The sequence below is a fragment of the Lucilia cuprina genome, chromosome 3 (assembly GCF_022045245.1).
Source record: "Lucilia cuprina isolate Lc7/37 chromosome 3, ASM2204524v1, whole genome shotgun sequence".
NCBI classification, from domain to species: domain Eukaryota; kingdom Metazoa; phylum Arthropoda; class Insecta; order Diptera; family Calliphoridae; genus Lucilia; species Lucilia cuprina.
In genome coordinates this window covers 19,895,371-19,916,120 of record NC_060951.1, presented here as the reverse complement: position 1 = coordinate 19,916,120, position 20,750 = coordinate 19,895,371, and the positions used below count along the sequence as shown (strand labels likewise).

The 20,750-nt window shown below is 28.2% G+C and overlaps 1 pseudogene; it reads left to right on the top strand.

Moving 5' to 3' along the window:
* Positions 1-6,025: 6,025 nt before the first annotated feature.
* On the top strand, positions 6,026-13,776 carry LOC124418435 (annotated as a pseudogene).
* Positions 13,777-20,750: the final 6,974 nt, after the last annotated feature.

Genomic DNA, 20,750 nt, shown 5'->3' with positions numbered 1-20,750 from the left:
GGAACTTGCAATAATTTGCGTGGCCCTATATGTAAAAATAATTATATCTGATATTAGAAAACTATTATGGTTAGAATCTTCAAAATCGTAAAGTGTTACACTGGGTATAGATAGTTTAATATAAAATGATATTATTTGAAACTAAGCATCCAACTAAAGATAAAATAAGAAGTTATTGGTCATGAATATTTGGACTGAATGCAAATTATTGTTTTGTGCCATGTTCAAAATCGGATGTACCAGTACATATCCTATGTAAGTCTCATGTCATGAAGGGCAATATGTTGAATTTGATATGACAATTGATTTTTATAACTAATGAACATCTACGTTGGATTAAATGTAATAAAAAATAAAATAAAACTGAAAAAATTGTACATACAATTAAAAAAAATAATTTATTTTCTTCTTTCTGAATTTGGGCATAATACTTGTAGATCAATTCTTAGAGTAAAGTTGAATTTCCAAATTTATTCTTCTTTATTCAAATGCCTGATTTTTCTTTATTTAAATGTCTGATTTTCCTTAAGACCGGATGCATTAAAATATAACAAATTGTTTCATGACTGCATTTAATTTAACATTTTTAAAGTTCAATATCGGAGTAATAATTGTAGGGTTGCTATGAGATACCCATTTCCTGGGCAAGAAATTATGTAACAAATATCATCAAATTATGTCTCAAGGGTTGAGGGACGAACAAAGAATACTAAATATAAATGTATAAAGAAATTACAAACTTTTAGCAAAAAAACTAAAGCAATGTACAAAATTTCAAACTACGACAACTTCTTCCATTTTTGCAAAATTTTGTTCTTCTTGAGAGTACTATTTGTCCTGCGACCTGTACCTTATGTATAAGGTGCATGTTTAATATTTCTTTATATGAGTTATTTAGGAGGAGACCTTGTGTAAATTAAAAATTATTTTCAGTAGTGTAGCCAATAAGCTACAAAGTAGATATTTTTAATTTAACTGGTCAGATCTACAAATTTAAAACAAGAACAGAATGTATACAACAGTTTTCATAAACCAATAGATCACAATAAATGTTAATATGGAAATTTGTGAGAAATAACCGGTTATACATATATGATTGGATAGACTTAATAAATCAGCACAAAATTTACTATTTTGCTGATTAATTTGAATATTGATAAAGTTTTGATAAACAATAACTTCCCAGCCAGTTCGTGAATGTTAAAATCACTTCACTAATTACAAATACATACTCACTTAGCTATGTATGTATGTAACCACTATATGCGTAATAAAAGAGAAAATACAAAAACTGAATGAAATGAAAATATAACAGTAATTTTCAATTTATCAAAAGTAAATACCTCACGTAATCAATTCTTAATTGTTGATTAACAAGTAACAACAAGAACAAAATAACAATGGAACGAGTATAAAACTTTTTCGATAAAATCGTTAAATCTGTTTTCAACACCAAGAATTCATTAAATATTACGAATTTTTCGTTTATAAAAGAGGCACGTAGACCAACAGACAGACAGATTGACGTGGAAAAAGGATTCTTCGAATATTTTAGTATTATGTGTTAAATGTTTAAATCTTTTTAACTTCCGGGCACATACATACATCTTGATGCTATTTCAGTTCTTGATACGTGATAAATTAAATGTTCAAATATAAAAAGTACAAAAATTTGTACAAAATTAGAATGGATTTTATTGGTGTTAAAGTACATAATTTTACTTTTGTATTTATAAATTTATTCATCATCACAATACAAATGGTGGTACAGCATCATCGCATTTAGCAGTACTAGTATGTTTTTACCTAAAAAAATAAGATCAATAAATTATGAAATATTAATAACTATCCTACAGATTGAATTGTATTTTGTTTCACTTCCTAAGATATATGATATACATATGTATGTATGTAAGTACATATCCTTTGTACAATATCGCGATAACAATTTTAACAAAAGTACCAACACTAGTAGACCTGAAACCTAGTGAATATTTCATGAAATCCATACTTTTGTTGCATAATATTCGCATATTGAACATTGATATCCTTTGTTTTTGACATTTTCTGTAAAAATAAATAACGAAACATGTTAAGCTTTGCAATTGTTTGTCAAGAGCAATAAATGTTGACGTAGTAATAACTTGGTATTATTTTTGAGACGTGATTTTAACTATTTTTTGACGCAATTCTTTCTTATAGTCGTTTTTATTATTTCCTTGTTGTTTTTATTACAAACCAACAAATTAATATAACGCCACCTGAAATGTGAAAAGTGCATTTCAGTGTAGAAATGTTAAAGTAATAAATTGAAAACTATTTTTTTTAACAGTGAGATTATTCTAGGGACATTATATGTAAATATTTTCGAATAGATTTTGCACCTTACCCTTTCCGATTTTAATTAAATTTGATATACACATTCATTGTTCTCCAAAATGTCCAAATTCTTTAGATTTTAACAATGTTTTCACATTTTATGAGGCTTCTAAACTCTGCATCCGATTTTTATTATTTTAATCCTTCTCGCTGTTTGACAATATTTTATTAAAAACATTATAATTTTAACATAGTGCACTCAACAAAATACAACAAATGAGAGTGTCACATCTCATACACCCACCAACAAACCGTATGCCATAAAAGAAACGCTCCCTATAAACATCGCGGTGATATTACTCATCAAATTAACTAAAGTGGACGTTACATGAGAGGAATTATTGACCGTTTTTATAAAACTTTTTAGAGCGATTTTTATTCATATAAATCCGACAGTTACCGTTAAACTATTTATTTTGTTGGGGTTGTTTTTCTTTAGTTTTCTACTTGTTTTCCAAAATACTTGTTATATTTTAAAATTTAAATTTTGTATTCAAATTTTATTAGTTTTTTTTAATTGAGTTGGCATAGTCTTTGGAAAATTTAAAATAAAAATTGTTTTTGGGTATGTTGTTTGAACATTTAAAAATCTTTAAATTTGAACGTATGGAATATTTAAAAGTCCCCTTTTATAGATTCTCATTTACTCCGGGCTCTACATGCTTAATTTCATGTTTCTAGTTTAAATTTTATAGAAAACTCAAAAAGTACCTTTTGTAGAACGAAACAGTACCAAAAAGTCTCCTTTTATAGATTCTTATTTACTCCGGGCTCTACATACTTAATTTCATGTTTCTAGGTTCAATATTATACAAAAATCCAAAAAGTACCTTTTGTAGAACGAAAAAGTACCAAAAAGTCCCCTTTTATAGATTCTCATTTACTTGGGCTCTACATGCTTAATTTTATAGAAAACTCAAAAAGTACCTTTTGTAGAACGAAAAAGTACCAAAAAGTCCGCCTTTATAGATTCTCATTTACTACGTGCTCTACATGCTTAATTTCATGTTTCTAGGTTCAATATTATAGAAAATTCAAAAAGTACCAGTCGAAGTACGAAAAAGTACCAAAAAGTCCCCCTTTATAGATTCTCACTTACTCCGGGCTCTACATGCTTAATTTCATGCTTCTAGGTTTAATTTTAAAGAAAACTCAAGAAAATACCTGTGCAGAACGAAAAAGTACCGAAAAGTCTCCTTATTATTAATTTCATGTTTCGATTTCAATATCAAAGAAAACTTAAAAACTACCAGATGGAGAATGAAAAAGTACCAAAAAAATATCACTTGGTACCGGGTTTCCAAATAACACCTCATTAGCATATTTAGTGTTTCTAAATCTAAAAATTTTATCTAAATTGGATCATTGTGTTTGAATAAAATCAAATTTCCAGTTTTTACCCCTTTTGGTACTTTTTTCCACCCATTGAAGAAATATAAATTCTATTCCAAAATGTTACAACATCGTAGTGGGAGCCCGTTATTACGTATTTATATGTATAAGTTAATAAACCAAAATCAATGTTTTATGAAAAAAGTACCAAAAATAGGTACAATTTTCACCCCTTAAACATCCGAATAACCAAAAAGTACTAAATTTATATTTTTATTTTTTCGTCAAGTTATGAAGAAGTCAAAAATATTGTTTGAATGTTCACTGGTTTAAAAGATACATGGGGTGCAAAAAAAGTACCAAAATACAGTTTTTACGCGTTTATTCCCTAAAGGGGCCGAAATTGAAAAAAGTACCAGACACCTGTCCGCTTATTTTTTAAATGAACGATGATAAGCTTTAAATTATTTTTGTATCTTTTCTAGTTTAGGAGATATTAGGTTACCGATTTTACCCGTTTTTACCCTTTTTTACCCCCTAAACATTCGAATTTCCAAAAATCCCGTCTTAGTGGATCTATTTGGTGGGAGACCAACCCCCTGTCCAAATTTCAGCTCTTTAGCTTTAACCGTTTAGGCTGTGCGATGATGAATCAGTCAATCAGTCAGTCAGTCAGTAACGTTAGAATTTTATATATATAGAATAGATAAGCAAAACATAGCATACAGATGTCTTTGAGTTTCCAGAATGTTAAATCACATATAAAAAAATATGATATTTATTGAAAGCACATAGAAATTTTTTATTCGATTTATATGTATAACTATATTTGCGTATGTATTCAAATATATTTGTATATTTATTTGTATATTTTTTTAATTGTGATAAATTAGTTAGTTCTTTACATAACTTTACTACTAAGTAAAAATATTTAAAGTAAATGCTTATACAATATATGTACATTAGGGTGGCCCAAAGTTTCTGATGTTCCCCCCGAAAATTGAAATTTAGTTCATTTTAAGATAACATTTTTCAAAATTTTTACGATTTCTATATTGTTGTTTACATTATGTTGTGATGTTTTGGTAGCGTACATAGTTTTCGATAAATAAATTTTGAAAAAAGGAAAAAACCGTTTCGGTTCGATCGAATAGAATGCTATTTAAAATCAGCAAATAAATAACAAAGGTATTAGTAAAAATACGGGATACCTCTAAAAAATTTCACCAAAAATTGGTGAAATTTATTCATGCTCAGAAAGAAATGTTATTATTGGGTCCTGGCTTAAGGATTAGGTGAGAATACATAAGTAGGTAGTTTCTGAATTTTTTTTATAATATTGAACCTAGAAATATGTAGGGCAAGGTGAGGCGACTTTTTGGTACTTTCGCGTTCTTTAAAAGATACTTTTTGAATTTCCTTTAATATTAACCCTAAAAACGTGAAATTGAGTATTAAACTTAAAATCATGAAAGTTAGGATATAGGTCCCGGAGCAAGTGATAACATATAAAAGGGAATTTTTTGGTACCTTCACTTTCTTCAAAAGGTACTTATTTAATTTTCTATAATATTGAACCTAGAAACATGAAATTAAACATGTAGAGCCTATAGAAACGATTTTTTCTTTCCCCAAAGGTACTTTTTGAGTTTTCTATAATATTGAACCTAGAAACATGAAATTTTTTATTTATAGTAAGAACATGTAATGTGGACTTTTTTGTACTTTTAAGTTAATACAAATCTGGATGAAAAATTTTTTAATACATTTTTGTTTTATGCACATAAGCAACACTTTTGATCGATTGATCGAAATCTATAAAAGGGTACTTTCGTTTAACAACTGGTATTTTTTAATTTTTTGTATTGACTATTCTATTTAACACATGATGGTGAAGGGTGTATAAGATTCGGCACAGCCGAATATAGAACTCTTAATTGTTAATTAATTTTAATTAATAATTAATTATTCTTAATTTTTTTGTAGCTGTAGCGAAATTTCTATTTGCCGTCTCGTTGGTACGAAAACGACAAAAATATTTTTATGTTTATCGAGGTATAGGCTACATACAATTTGTCATAGTACTTATATTTTACATTTTTTTAATTTGTTATGAATATAATTTTCTAATTTTCCATTTCTTAAAATTCGAAACCATTTTTAAACAATTATATCGAAAAGTAGGAAATATTTTCGACTATTTTTTTTCGACTTTGATTTTTTTGCGACAAAAATTCGCTTGTTCGATTCTTCGAAAGTCGATTATAGAACCCTACTTAATGGCGATAAAAAGCCGCCGCCGTAATTTTAGTAACAACTGCCCAACGTTTATATTTGTCGGCGTAGGACTCTAAAGTACGGCGATGTGTGAATTGCTGATAGTTATTTAATAAATAATTTTTGTAAAATATTTCAATTAAATTTAAAACAAAATGTCTATTGCAAAACGTGTGCAGGTGGGTGAATTCTTGAAATACAAAAATAAAAGTTACTTTAATAAATTATTTTACAATACATTTAGCAATGGGCTACATTCGCCAGAACATGGCATATCTATGATTGCACCTGGCAAAATCCATTTGATTCAGCTAAATTGATTTCCAGACACTTGCAAGGCCAACAAAAACCTATCTACCATCCAATGAGTAAGTTCTTTTCCAAATCACCTCTATTTTATTTATAAGAACCAAATAAAGTCAGTGTTACATAGAATAAAAAAATCACAAAATTAATGGTAAATACCCAAGTTTTTTTTTTGTAAATTCTTGAATATTTTCTCATTTCCCTTTGCAGATGATTGCGGTGATCATGTAGTTGTTATTAATACAAAGGAAATCGCATTACCTGGTGATGAATGGGTGAAACGTGTATACTTCCATCACACTGGTTATCCTGGAGGTGCCAGTTGGACTCTCGCTTGGCAATTACATGATAAAGATCCCACTATGGTAATGCACAAAGCGGTCTATAATTCAATGAAAGGCAATCTTCAACGTCGTCACACAATGCAGAGGCTTCATTTATTTGCCGATGATAATGTTCCTGAGGAAATTTTAGCAAATGTAACGAATCAAATTAGAACACCACGTGAAGTACCACAGCGATTAGATCACATAGACAAGGAAACCTTGGAAAACTTCCCTTCAATTATGGATTATCCAAAAGATTATATTTTACGTTAAACTTTAATAAATTCGTTGAAAAGTGTTTTGTTAAATCAAATTAAATATTTTTTAAATTATCTATAATATGTATTTGTATAGGGATTGCTAAATACTTAGGAATTGCTTTCATCAGTATATGCAAGTTTTTTCTTCGAAATATTTTGCAGCAAGACATCTGGAGGCAAGATCGAAAGCGATTGAAATTTTGTATAACTTTCGAATATAAAATTTTAGAAAATGTTCAAACATTAAAATTCAAGAATCCTATGATTATAACGGACATTTTTCTGATAAATTGTTCACTCCTACAATTTAATTTAACGTCTCTATCAACGAAATTCTAAAAAAAATATTCTAAAATTTCTTTAAAATTCATATTTTAAAATTTTTATCTACAAAAGTGTAAAATGTCTGAAGTTGGCATTCAATTAAAAAAAGTTGCACTTCTAAAAATCCTTGTGATTTCGAGCTTTTAGAATAATTCCAATTTTCGAAAATCTTTATGAAAACAAAGAAGAATTCCAAGTTTCGGCTTGTTTGAGCAACAAAAACCTTCCTTAAATTTAGTTAGTTGAACTTCACTATTTTTTTAATGAAACCTAAATTTTTTGGGTTTCAGAAATAATAATTCTTAAGAACGTAAGTTTCATGTCTGCGCAAGTTAAAGAAAAACTTAAAAGTTTGATCAAGTATTCATTTTTTAATATTTTGATTTATAATTTGCTTGCCTATCCTGAAAAATTTTTTTAATATAAATTAAAACTGCTAGAGTAATCTTCAGATCACGAGGATTCCTAAAATCAGAATAAACAGCTTAATAAGTATTTTAGAAAATAAAAAAAATGGATATGATGATTTTATATACCAGGATCAATGCAACAAAAGGACATAAACGTGAAAATCTTAGCAATCTGTCCAACTGCATCATTCAGAGAGCGGGTTTTTTCCACATTAAGTTTTATTAAAAACGAACAAAAAAATCTTAAATGTCATAATTTAAATTTTATGTTATATAACATTATAAAAATGATTTTATAACTAATAATTTCTTAAAATGTGTTTAGTTATATACCATAAAAACCCAATAAAACTTATATATTACATAAATGTAAATTAAAATATTATTATAAAATAAAACAAAAAAATAGTTGTTAGGTTTTCTCTAATAAAAATAAATTTGGGTAACATCATATTACATTACAATAAATATTTTGAGGGGGGTAACCAAATTAAGAGTTAAAATAAAAATAACTTTCGTGATTTTAAAAATAATATTAAAAAAGTAATATATAGTCCTTAAATCGTTAAAAAAATGTTTTCGATCTTATATTAAAAGAGTTTGATTGCCTTTTTCTCAACATCTTATAATAGTTTAACTGGTAGATGTGCAGCGTTAAATGTTTTTAAATTAATTTTTTAAATTCTATGTTGGTTTAAAACAATTTATATACAGTGTCTCTCATAAGTATTCGAATTTAGGTAAACTATGAAAAGAAACCAAATTTAATATATTTTGTGTGCAAAAAAATAAAATATTTTGTTATATGGTTTAGACCAGCCAAGCGCAGAAAGAGAAACTGTTATTGTAGTGGTAAGAAAATACTAAAAAAACACTTAGAAAAAAGATTTCCTAGTTACGCTTGCTATGATAAAATTTTATAAGAAGTAAAATTGTAAATTTTACAGATAAAGCATATTCAAAGAAGAGAAAAACGTTTATTTCTAAACAAAGATTAAAGCTTTTAATGTAAAATGTTTAAAAAAAAAGTATTAAAAATATTGTTTTTATGTATTTTTAATATTATGCATTCCTGAAAAGTTTTTGGAGTGTACCAGTTTTTTGCAAGTTATTCTCTTGTTTGAAAATGTTGTTGTTGTTTTTACAAAATTTTTGCAATTTTTACGCTCTTGCTATGAGTTTTATTTATGATCGGGTTGTGTACGTGTGAATTGCCGAAAATCTTCGTAATTAGAACAATATGAACGCGCAACGCTGGTTTAGACAGTCCTTAGGTCCTTTTTAAAACTTGAAAAATTTACATTTACTTAAATTAGCTTTTTTTAAACAAAAATTCCATAAAATTGCCTCACAAAAGTGTACGAATTTTTCCTGTATTTCATATTTGATCATATTATTATTGGGAATTTGTACCCTTTTTTTATGTCAAATCATTAAAATGGTGATTTTTGGCAAAATTTGTACTATTTTTTTCCACAGATAAAATCAAAATTTGATATTTTGATTTAATAGACCCCTTGGAGTATCTAAAAATAGTATTTTTGTTACAAGAATCTGTATCTGGATCCAAGATATTGATATCATTATTCTGTTGCTAATTCAATATATTGGAACTTAAGTCCATTTTCATAATACAAGGGTCAAAAAATTCGGGGAAAGTTTTCTTGTATATATTCTTTTAGATATCAGCTTTTATATATTATAAGTTTTCAATGTATTGTGGAAGTGTACAACTCCAAAACATGCCTCAAAGAAACACCATTCAATATGGTAGTATCATTATTTTATATACCAATGACGTCCACGCTGCATGCCACTATATCATTATGGTCAAACTCAAAAATATCGATATCAGTTTAAATATTGATTACTATTATCAAAATAAACCCAAAATTTTTTACTTACATCGTTATTGTAATGGGCAACATAAGCGTGAAAGTTACGAATAGTAAAAACTGAAATCTACTGTATAGGATGGCGTTTTGTAAAGGCATGTTTTGGAATTGTATGCCGATATAATGTATTGAAATTTTAAAATATTTTAGTGCTAATATGTACATGAAAGTAGATTAGCCAACTTTGTCGGAAAATATCGACCCTAGTGGTACGAAAAGGGACTTAAGATCCATACAATTCAATTAGAAACAGAAGAACGACACCAAAAATACATCTTGGAACTTTTAAGTACAGATCCTTATAACAAAAATTATTATTTTTTATATACCTCAGGGGTCTATTAAATCCCAATATTAAAGTTTGGTTTTTTTCTGAAAAAAGAAAAAAATAGCAAATATGGTCAACAATCGTCATTTTAATGATATTACATGAAAAGATGGTACAAATACTTCAAAATTGTGGAACAAATTGGCCAAAAATATACAACACAATTTTAAGAAAAAAACCACTCGTTTATAATTTTTGTGTTTCATAAAATATGGTGATATATGAAATACAGGAAAATTCAAATACTTTTGTGAGGCAATTTTATGGTCTATTTTAAAAAAGTTAAATCAATTAGGAGGTAAATGTAATTTTTCTAAATTTTAAAGAGTGTGATAGGACTTTAGACAATATAACAAATTTAATTATTTATTTCACACACAAAAATATTATTTAATTATGTTTCTTTTCAAAGTACAGCCAAATTCGAATACTTATGTGAGACACTATAAATATTCCAGTAAAACAAGCAAACTGGAGATTTGCTAAAATCCCTCCACTTGTAATCTAATTTATCTGGCAACAGCATTGTTTTTGCAAATTTTAGCATTCTAGTGTTGCCAGAATATTCATTCATCATTTAGGTTAATGTTTTTTGTTGATGTCATTATCAAGTGAATTGAGTTGCAAATTGCAATTTATAAGCAATTAATTTTATTTGCCGGTAAGAAAGCAAAAAATTTATTAATCGCCAAAGGTGATGAATTCCACCCACTCAAATAATATGCCAACTGAATTTAGTTTTTGTTCTAATGTAACACTCCAGTTTATAATATGGGATATAGTGCCTCACATTTATTGTAAAAAAAGAAAATACTTGTTGTTAGCAACCAGCACAACTATTAACCACGATTCATAACTTTAATATAAATATTTTGATTTACCACAGTAGCCACACATTCCAACCAACTTTTAAATTAAAGTAATGCACATTAGTGATAAGATTATTTCAATAGTATAAGCATATAACCATTGATAATCTGATATCATTATTGAAGTAATTGTGTTCTACAAGTGTTTTAACTTTTTTCCACAATTTTCCCTCAGTTTCAACACGTACTCTAAGTACACAACATCTATTTTCGTCGTCATCATTAACAGCGCCAGCGTCACCTAATACGAAAAGGTTCCAACAAACAATTCCATTGTATTCGCTACAAAGTCAACGCAAAATGGGTCGTCTAGGTAAAATTGATCCAAGTTCTTACTCCCAACCAGAATTGATTACCACACAACACAGTGTCTTGAACTGGAAGGTAGATTTTGAAAACACCAAGTTGAAGGGTTCAGTTACCCATCGTTTTAATGTATTGGAAAAGGATTTGCCTGCTATTGTAAGTTTTACACTTTCTAAATTGCCTTTGCGTTTAGTAATAAAAATTTCTTTATTATTTAAGTTGTTGGATGTGCGTGATGTTAAAGTTTTGAATGCTGAAATAGTTTCTGGAAAGTCTTCCATTCCACTAAACCACTTTGTTAGCGATCCAGTTGATGATATTGGTGCTAAACTTACTTTGGAATTACCACAGGGTACTGCTACCGGAGAGTAAGTAATATATGTTTGTCCTAAAATTTTTAACTCTCAAAAACATTGGCCATGTAGACATCTTAAATTTTTGTCATTCTAGTTTTTTTTGTCGTTCTGACATGTAAATTCTGACTTAAATTTTTATGAAACGGGAATAATTTAAGTACATACTTACTGCAACATATGACCCATTGTTACTTAGAAATCGTACATCAGAACGATTACACCGTAACACCGTTAACGGTCACAAATCTCTTAATATTCTATATTGCATGGTTAAGTATTAGTTTTACGTAAAACGTACATATTTATATCAATCGGTATAGAGTCCATAATTTAAACAAGACCCCAATTACTCCGAAAGTTAAAATACACTAATGTCGGTTGTAGAGTATCTTAGGGTCTGTCTATACATACTTTTTAGTTTCATTACGATAACACTTTCCTGATTATTAAGCCTTATCTATCTTAAGAAAATTTCTGTGGTTTTTATCTATAAAAACAATTGAATGTATTTAAGATTTTTATTGTTTTTTTAATCTCAAAGATTATTTAAAATCATAAATTTTTCTATCACAGATAATTTGATAGGGTAAGAAAATATAGACGTAATGTAAAACGCCTTTGCAGAAAACTAGTTAAATGGTTATTAAAAAATATGTTTATTATACAAATTCAAATACCAAGCTATTAATTGAATAGTTTTAATTTCGACTTTTGGAACAAATATACCTAAGTATATATTCTGAAATTAAATTATATACGATTTTACAACTTGTAAATTACAAGAGATAATTCGAGGTGCTAAGTGTTAAATTTTAAGTTTTTAATGTAAAATAGGATTTGAAAGCATGTAAAAATAACAAATTATACATTCCGTATTTCCAGTTTATTTGTACGCATCGAATATGAAACCGCCAGCAATGCCAGTGGTCTTCAATGGCTGAATCCTGAACAAACATTGGGCAAACAACATCCCTACATGTTCAGTCAATGTCAGGCAATTCATGCACGTTCTATTATGCCATGTCAAGACACTCCTGCTGTTAAATTCACTTACGAAGCTACTGTGGAACATCCGAAAGAATTGACTGCTCTAATGAGTGCTCTTGTTGCTAAGAAAGAAGACGGTGTGACCACTTTCAAGCAAGAGGTACCCATACCAGCTTATCTCTTAGCTATTGCCATTGGTAGATTGGTTTCCAAGCCTTTGGGTCCCAACTCTAATGTCTGGGCTGAACAAGGAATAATTGATGCATGCGCTGAAGAATTCTCACAGACATCAGAAATGTTGAAAACTGCTGCTGACATCTGTGGACCTTATGTATGGAAACAATATGATCTATTGGTTATGCCTCCTTCTTTCCCCTTCGGTGGTATGGAGAATCCTTGTTTAACTTTTGTTACACCTACCCTGTTGGCTGGTGACAAGTCTTTGGCTGATGTGGTGGCTCATGAAATTGCTCACAGCTGGACTGGCAATTTGGTGACCAACAAAAACTTTGAACATTTCTGGTTGAATGAAGGTTTCACCGTTTTCGTAGAGACAAAAAATTGTTGGACGTATGCAAGGTTTGAAAGAGCGTGATTTCCACATGATCCGCAACTTGACAGATTTACAAGAATGCGTAAGTAAAAATATTAGCAAAAAATTTTCTCTATTATAATTATTTGAATAATTTATTTTTAAAGCTTCGTACTCAATTGGCCAATAGTCCCGAATTGACAAAACTTGTTGTTGACTTGTCAAACTGTGGTCCTGATGATGCCTTTTCCAGTGTGCCTTACATTAAAGGCTCGACCTTCTTGCGCTACATTGAGGATTTGTTTGGAGGACCAGAAGTATTTGAGCCCTTCTTGCGATCCTATTTGAAAAAGTTTTCATACAAGTCTGTGGTCACTGATGATTTCAAATCGGCCTTGTATGATTATTTCATTGACACTGATAAAAAGGATAAACTCAATGAAATCGATTGGGATCTTTGGCTAACATGCGTTGGTATGCCACCAATTATACCCAAGTAAGTGTTTACGTCTTTTTATTTTTTTTATTTTTTTGTCTAACTTCAACTTTTTAAAGATTCGATGAAACCTTAGCTAATGTTTCCAAACAATTGGCTACTTTGTGGAGCACTAAAACCACCGATGAATTGGCAAATAATCCTGATGTTAAACAAACTATTTCCACACATCAACTAATTGATTTCCTGGGCAAATTAATTGAATGCAAACAAATTAATGATTTGTCTGAAAAGAAAATTGAATTGTTGGAATCTATTTACAACTTGAAGAACACGCAAAATGCTGAAGTTCGCTTCCGTGTTATGCGTTTGTGCATAATGGCTAAACTAATGAATCGTTTGGACGAGATTATTGCATTTGCCAACTCTAACTTCCGCATGAAATTCTGTTAGCTTTAACCGTTTAGGCTGTGCGATGATGAATCAGTCAATCAGTCAGTCAGTCAGTCAGTCAGTCAGTCAGTCAGTAACGTTAGAATTTTATATATATAGATTAACATATTTGAACAGGGAACTTAAAACAAATAAGAAAAAAAAACATTAAAGAAAAATTTTAATAAAATTATATAAATAAAAAAAATTGTAAAAAAAACATTTTAATAATAAAAACAGTGATGGATGAATTAAAAATCCTAAAATTTTGAAAAAAAATAAAACAAATGAAATCAAATATATCATAAAGCAAAATTAATTGAAAAAAAATATAAAGAAAGATTTACATTTTGACTATTAATATTTTTTTAATACTTAGAAAAAAAAAAAACATTTAAAAAGAAAAACAATCTAACAAACATTTTGAAACACAAATAAGTGAAAATAAAATAAGAGAAAGAAATAAAAACACATTGCTACATTTTCAAAATAAAATAATTGATGATAGTTTCAAGAGTCCAATAAAAGTGAAAGTGTATTTCGAAATCTGTTGGAAGTCGGAATCGGGATGGAGTCATAATATAAACCAGTGTTGCTTACACACATACTACCATAGACTATCATAGCAGAGAACAGAATTCCATTCAAATTAAAAGTATACTAATAAAATGACTACTAACTATAAAGTATATGCTAACTGTCAAATATTTATTATGGATTTTGACAGCCAGCGTATATCAAAGTCTATATATAAAAAACTATCAACTGATCTCTCATGTTCTTCTACATTAATTCGGCTTTCTCAAAATTTTGTTCTTGTATTTATGTGTGTATTTTAAAAGCGCCGCGCACAGACCTTGCTTTGACAAGTGCTGATCAGCAACTGATTTGATTTTGTTTTTCAGGTTGAGAGCAAACCGAATGATATTGCTCATTTTAAAAAGAAGATGAATTAAACCTATAGTGTATGTGTATAAACTTAGCGTCGGCAGAATTTTCTTACCCTATCACGCGTGCTACGTAATGGCAATATTGATCTTCTCTGATATAAACCATTTGATTTAATTTTTATTAATTTTTAATATTTTCATTAATTTATATAACTGTGTTTTATTACCATTATGAAATTTAAATTGTTCTAAGAAGCTGAAATGTACATTTCATCTTTGAACCAGAAATATGAAAGTTTTATTTACTTACTAGCTATACCAAGTGTGCTTCGCTACCCTCATCGTAATGGAATAAAATAAATATCATTATTGTAAATGTATATATATCTGCAATATCAAAAATTCCTGTTTTAGAGAACTCTTTAAGTTTGATTTTATGATTCTAGTCTCAATATTACAGAAAATTAAAAAAAAAAACAGTTGAAGAACGATAAAGTACCATACAGTGCCTTTTTATATATTTTCATTAAATCAGGATGAGGCATGTTTAATTTTCATTGGATCTCACTTAATCCAGGCTCTAAATGCTTAATTTCATGTTTCTAGGTTCAATATTATAGAAAATTTCTTTTGATGAACGAAAAGGTACCAAAAAGTCCCCTTTTATAGATTCTCATTTACTCCCGGCTCTATGTGCTTAATTTCATGTTTCTAGGTTAAATTTTATAGAAAACTCAAGAAGTACCAGTCTAAGGAAGACAAAGTATCAAAAACTCCCCTTTTATAGATTCTCATTTACTCCGGGCCCTTCATGCATAATTTCACGTTTCTAGGTCCCATATTAAAAAAAAAAAAAAAAAAAAAACACACAAAAAGTACCTTTTGAAGAACGAAAAAGAACCAAAAAGTCCTCATTTATAGGTTCTCACTTAATCCAGGCTCTACATACTTAATTTCATGTTTCTATGTTCAATATTATAGGAAATTCAAAAAGTTCCTTTTGAAGAACGAAAAAGTATCAAAAATGCCCCTTTCATAGATTCTCATTTTCTCCGGGCTCTACATGCTTAATTTCATTTTTCTAGGTTAAATTTTATAGAAAACTCAAAAAGTATTTTATAGAAAACTCAAAAAGTACCATTTACTCCGGGCTCTACATGCTTAATTTCATGCTTCTAGGTTTAATTTTAAAGAAAACTCAAAAAAATACCTGTGTAAAACGAAAAAGTACAGAAAAGTCCCTTTATTATTAATTTCATGTTTCGATTTCAATATCAAAGAAATCTCACTTTGTACCGGGGTTCCAAATAACACCTCATTAGCATATTTAGTACTTCTAAATCTAAAAATTTTATCTTTTCGGTACTTTTTCGTTCTACTTTTTCGGTACTTTTTCGTTCTACACAGTTATTTTCTTGAGTTTTCTTTAAAATAAACCTAGAAGCATGAAATTAAGCATGTAGAGCCCGGAGTAAGTGAGAATCTATAAAAGGGGACTTTTCGGTACTTTTTCGTACTTCGACTGGTACTTTTTGAGTTTTCTATTAAATTTAACCTAGAAACATGAAATTAAGCATGTAGAGCACGTAGTAAATGAGAATCTACAAAAGGAGACTTTTTGGTTCTGTTTCGTTCTACAAAAGGTACTTTTTGAGTTCTATAAAATTTAACCTAGAAACATGAAATTAAGCATGTAGAGCCCGGAGTAAATGAAAATCTATAAAAGGGGACTTTTCGTTCATCAAATGGTACTTTTTGAATTTTTTATAATTTTGAACCTAGAAACATGAAATTAAGTATGTAGAGCCTGGATTAAGTGAAAACATATAAAAGGGGACTTTTTGATACCTTTTCGTTCTTCAAAAGGTACCTTTTGTGTTTTTTATAATATTCATCCAAGAAACATGAAATTAAGCATGTGGAGCCCGGAGTTATTCAGAATCCATAAAAGCAATCAGGGACTTGAGTGAATGAAAATTTAAACTGGAATATTTTCTGGTACTTTTTGAATTTTCTATAATATTGAACTTAGGAACATGAAATTAAATAAAATAGGTCCTTTGGTACTTTTTCGTACTTCACTGGTACTGGTACTTTTAGATCTTTCTAAAATATTGAATATATAAACATAAAATTAAACACGCAGTATCCCAATTGAACGAAAATTGAAAAAGCATACTCTGGTACTTTTTTGTTCTTTTTCGAATTTTCTATAATATTGAACCTAAAAACATTAAATTGGACATGTAGCTTCCTGATTGTATAAAAATCTTTATGCGATTTTTTTGGTTTCTGGTTGAAAATTAAACATGCGTCATCCTGATTTAATGAAAATATATAAAAAGGCACTGTCTGGTACTTGTTCGTTCTTCAACTGTTTTTTCTAATTTTCTGTAATATTGAGACTAAAATCATAAAATCAAACTTAAAGAGTTCTCTAAAAGGGGAATTTTTGATATTGCAGATATATATACATTTACAATAATGATATTTATTTTATTCCATCACGATGAGGGTAGCGAAGCACACTGGGTATAGCTAGTTATATGTATAAGTTACTAAAGCAAAATCAATGTTTTATGAAAAAAGTATCAAAAATAGGTACAATTTTCACCCCTTAAACATCCGAATAACCAAAAAAGTACTAAATTTATATTTTTATTTTTTCGCCAAGTTATGAAGGAGTCAAAAATATTGTTTGAGTGTTCACTGGTTTAAAAGATACATTGGGTGTAAAAAAAGTACCAAAATACAGTTTTTACCCGTTTATTCCCTAAATGGGCCGAAATTGAAAAAAGTACCAGACACCTGTCCGCTTATTTTTTAAATGAACGACGATAAGCTTTAAACTATTTTTATATCTTTTCTAGTTTAGGAGATATGAGGTTACTGAATTTACCCTTTTTTACCCCCTAAACATTCGAATTTCCAAAAATCCCGTCTTAGTGGATCTATTTGGTGGGAGACCAACCCCCTGTCTAAATTTTAGCTTTTAGCTTTAACCGTTTAGAATTTTATATATATAGATAATAATTTTTAAATTATATTTTTTTAATATTAAACTCTAATTTTGTTTTGTTTGTTTTTTTTTCAATTTTTTTTAATTATTAAATTCTTTTTAAATTTTGTTCAATAAATAATTTTTATATTTTATTTAATGGAAAAATGAAAACTATGTGTTGGTATTTTTTTTTTTTTTTTTGGTATTGAATTGTGGAAATCTTTAGGGATAGATGGCGTAAAGTCACAATAAAATATTTTGTTTAATCGGGATTATTTCATAAATTGACCAGAATTAATCAAGGTGCTATTTCGATACTAACGGGGTGGGTTATGGTCTAGGAACAATGAAAACGGTTCCCTAGAAAATATTTAAATTCAACGTAAACTTAGAACGTCACTGATGGAACCCAAAAGTGTTGCGTAATAATTAGTGACGTTACAATTTGGTAGATAGATTTTCATTCGTATAAAAATTATGTGTACGCTTTACTGGTATTTTTAAGTCAGCATAAGAGGAGTCAAAATGGGATCAATCATATACCAATTCTCATAATGTTCGTAGAGATTTTGGTTCATGAGAGACATAAGTAATGTCAAATTTCATCGCTATATTAAATTTTTAAGCCAGTAATAAGCGTTCAACTCATTTTCTATAGAGGACCTTATACGGGTGGTAGGGTCAAATATGGACCGATCTACATGAAAGTTGGTAAAGAGGTTTATACTCGTATTTTAAGCCAGTGACGAGCGTTAAAGTAATTTTCTAATGGGGACCTTATATGGGTTTTTTTCAATTATGGACCGAATTTCAATTATGGCTCGATCCTCCTAAAATTTGGTAGGAAGATTTAAGTTCAATAAAACTTAATTATGTCAAATTTCATTGCTATACTCATACTTTTAAAACAAATATGCCCAAAACGTGGAAAAAATTTAGAAATTTTCCAAAACTTTAAATTTTACATTCACACGAAAAACTTGTCAAATTTTCTTGCAAAATTGTCTTAAATTACCTTTAATAACCCTTAAATACATGTTCTTGTAACACTGCAACATACCCCTTAAGTTTTTGCATTCTTATTTTCGATAAAGCCGATGTCTTGTCCTATTAAATAGTAGTTTAATATAATTTTTCAATAATATCTTTCGAAAAACTTTACAAAAATGTGAAAATCTGATATTTTTGACAAACAAGTGTTTTTTCTCATATGCTTGCGTATCTTATAACCTGGGAAACCAAAAATAAGCTCTTAAAAGTTTGCAGTAAAAAACTAACAATAATGAATTTATAAAATATGCACTAATAATACAAAATTAATTTGTTTCAATAATAGACTGAAAATTGTGTTCTGAAATAAGTAACCAAAGAATAATAAGAAATTGGACTACGACATTGTTTTACAACAATAACATTTCTCTCTCTCTTCACGGACGAGTGCTGTGTGAATTCAACACTCTTGTGAGAGAGGTAAATAAATAAAAAACAGTTTTTTCTCAGCAAAAATTGCACTATAAATACCGTATAAAACCATTTTTTCTTTTTTATGATATAATTATTTATTTTTTTAAACACTAGAAACACAAATTTTTCTTCATAAATTTTAATATTTTTCAAAAAATAAGAAATATTTTTTTATAATTAATTTGACATTTATTTTTGTATGTTGTGAATATTATTTGATAAAGCAAGGTTGATTTTTTTGTATTAAAATACGAACAATTTCGTTACGAATTTGCAATATTATAATGTAAGAAAAGCGGATTAATTAGTCTATTTTATATTATTTTTTTTTAAATATCGACACACTTTTTGATGGTTGTTGTTTTAGAGCTGTATGTGGCTCTTTTTTAGGATTTTTTTAATTTTCACACGTTTTATTGCAAAGAATTTTAGTGAAAGCTTGATCATATACTGGATTATCCTATTCCTATAAATGTAACTATCTTTGTGATTAAATAAATATTCTAGCAAATGAAAATTAAATAAATATTAAAATTTATGCACACGGTAAATGACCAATAATAATGATATTTTTGAAAACTGCTGAAAAATCGGTTAAAAGTTGTTTATAATGTGTATCCTTTCTTGGAACTTTTCGCTGTATTTAATTTTACAGCAAATTATGAAATACTTTTTAATGCCCATATCGAATTTAATATCATAACTGTTACCTCCTAGAACTACCGGACCCCGAGAGAGAAGAAATATTGGTTTATGTGACAAATTATTGATTTTAATTTAACTTAAATGGAGGTCTTGATTTAAGATAATTTTTTATTTTGTATTTGTTGGGAAAAATTAATATAATATGGTTTATTTAAAATGTTTTTTCTTGGAGTTAAAAATAAGGGACCAAATGTTCATTACCATCTCCCTTTACTCTTTAATTTTGTGTAAAATTTTGCTGGATACAGGTAAATAATAAATTTTATACTGTTACGTCCATAAGATTAAGTCATTGATTATATTTTCGGTAAAACAAAATTTTAATAAAAAAATAATTACAAATATTATTTATAACAATAAAAATAATGTGGAAATTATTAATAGAATCAAACGTGAAAATAGAACTAAAACATTAATAACTTACTAACGAATCAAAAAAAAAAAATAATTATTATTTTATATTTGAAAAACAATAATTTGTAATATTTAAAGTAATATTGATAACAAGAATTGAATAAAAGTAATAACAACAAAAGTAATAACGATAACAAGAATCGAAATATGAAAATAATGGTAAAACGATAAGAGTAATTATAACTAATGTTATTATATATAACATATAATTATAACAGCATAAAATAAGAAAGAAAAACAACTTTAAGGGAACATAAAATATGTAATTGAAAATGAAAAATAAACATTATTAACGAGAAGTAATTGATTATTAAATATCTAACAAAGTAAAATAATTTACAAAAATGTTTTTATTAAGTATAAGTAGAATTACAATAATATTTAAGAAATGTGATCAAGAATAATGAACGTCAAAGTAGGAAAAAGATAAGAAAAACAAGATCTTTTAAAAGAAAAATTTTAAATACAATAATTAAAACAAATTAAAACATAATGAAAATTTCGATAATTCAGGATCTTAA